At 37.1% G+C, this 1,909-nt stretch overlaps 1 long non-coding RNA gene across 1 annotated transcript; it reads left to right on the top strand.

Annotated features, from left to right (window-relative positions):
• Positions 1 to 613: 613 nt before the first annotated feature.
• Positions 614 to 1,543, top strand: LOC119650733. Its single transcript, XR_005249360.1, has 3 exons — positions 614 to 808; positions 1,005 to 1,337; positions 1,390 to 1,543. It is a non-coding gene; the product is annotated as an uncharacterized LOC119650733 (long non-coding RNA).
• The last annotated feature ends 366 nt before the right edge of the window (positions 1,544 to 1,909 follow it).

Genomic DNA, 1,909 nt, shown 5'->3' on the forward strand with positions numbered 1-1,909 from the left:
TTATAAAAGATAAATAAATATTTTCCGATGCATACAATAGTCTTTATTGAGTTTTGAAAAAAGGAAGTTATGCTGCCGCACCCTGTATATGATATGAAAAGGAGCGTTTTCCACCTGTTGCCACTTTCCGTCACGCTGCTCGCAGGGCAGAGGTGAGGCTGCGTCTGATGAGTTGCCTTTGAACCATCAGTCCTTATTTGTGAATGCTTAGGTGCTGTGCCCCAAACGAGGGATCTGTGGACCAAAAAATGAGAGTAAGTTGATCTCCATTTGATCCGGTCCAACAGCAAGTGGATGTGGACTTAGGATCCCTCATTATCCTAAACAATAAGGACAAATTTGTTATCATCCCCGGTAGCGTATATTCATTTCAACTGAACTGAAAACAGGACACAAGAGTTCAAAATTAAACAACAACTGTCCGTCATCAAGTGAAGCGTTCCTATCTACTGCGACAAACCCATAAAATGATAATCAAAAATAAACAAACAAAATCAACTCAAAGTGAAAGTGGTTCGCTATTCGTTCTTATCGGGGCTGCCCAGTACTTGGTATATAATTGTTTCCACCATGCCTGGAAATACCAGTGTCCACCGGCTATATCGTAAATAGTACGCACAATATAGGAGATATAATCTTGCCAGTCACGGTAACAATGAATGCAAGAGATATCAAACTCGTATTATTATTACATTACTAACAGTAATTTGTTCAGCAAATAAAATTATTCCAACCAATGGGACTTATCTAATCATATCCGACCGGTGGAAAAATCTTCACGTGAATGCAATATTTCTGTTTTTCTCAGGTACGAGTATAATGAAAAGTGTTACATGGATTAGTGTAAATGCTCTGTTGCATGTAATAAAAATTCTGACGTTTTTTCTTGCCTTTGCCGTCAAATGAAAATTACAATTCTATGCAAATTCTGCATTTTTCTCTTAACTAAATACCAAGAACTTGAAAGGAATTACAATTACAGTGTTTATCCGTTGAATTTTCAGCTGTGCGTGTTCATCTGAATCAAATTAGAAGTGCTAGGACAATTCCACGGCAAATGTGCAAATTAGGAAGCAACAAAAAAGAAGACTATGCCAATTTGCATAAAATTACCATCGCGATTTAATCGGCGGGGCCTGGTTTGATTGGAGCTCTTGCTGACATTGAAATTATTGAGGGAAAAAAGCAGCTCAGTGAAATACAATAATTATGTCGAATTTGCAAAGTCATTGCAATGCTTCGATTTGCATTTTTCTGGTTATGATATTTTCATTTCATTGGCGGAATAATAATACATTGACACTTTGGGAATCGAGGAATGTCGGCTTATCCTCAAAGTAGAAAGTCATTGAGATATACCGTTGCACCCATTATAGATATATCTTACAGATTGCGTCTTCTCCGATCGTGATATTCCCACATTTTGCAGCAGGCGCCACCCGATTCGATAGATACAGATACGTAAGTTATTCTCGATAGAATAAATAACATATTCTAAAACTCAGCACCAACTACGAACCGGAAAACAAGGTTATAAAACATCCTAGAAAATTGGTATTTCAAAAGATCTTTTAAATAATGTTCCGATAACAAGCTTTCCCTCAAAAATCAATTCAATCGTTTATATGAGAGTTGGCGAGGAAGACATATAAATAGAACCACATTAAGACCTTACTTATAGGCGTAAGGCCATTAACCGAAAATCAAATCGTATATTATCATATTGTCGCAGTTTATTGACATTCACGAAGACGACCTTATCTATATGCAAGCCGTATCCGACGAAAGGTGAAAGTTGAGAAAATAAAAAGGCGACGATTCATACATATTCAGTACAACTGGTAATGAATACGAGGGTGGTAGATGATCAAATGAATAACTACTGTCAATCGCGAAGAACACCCCTATG

The sequence above is a fragment of the Hermetia illucens genome, chromosome 3 (assembly GCF_905115235.1).
Source record: "Hermetia illucens chromosome 3, iHerIll2.2.curated.20191125, whole genome shotgun sequence".
NCBI lineage: Eukaryota > Metazoa > Arthropoda > Insecta > Diptera > Stratiomyidae > Hermetia > Hermetia illucens.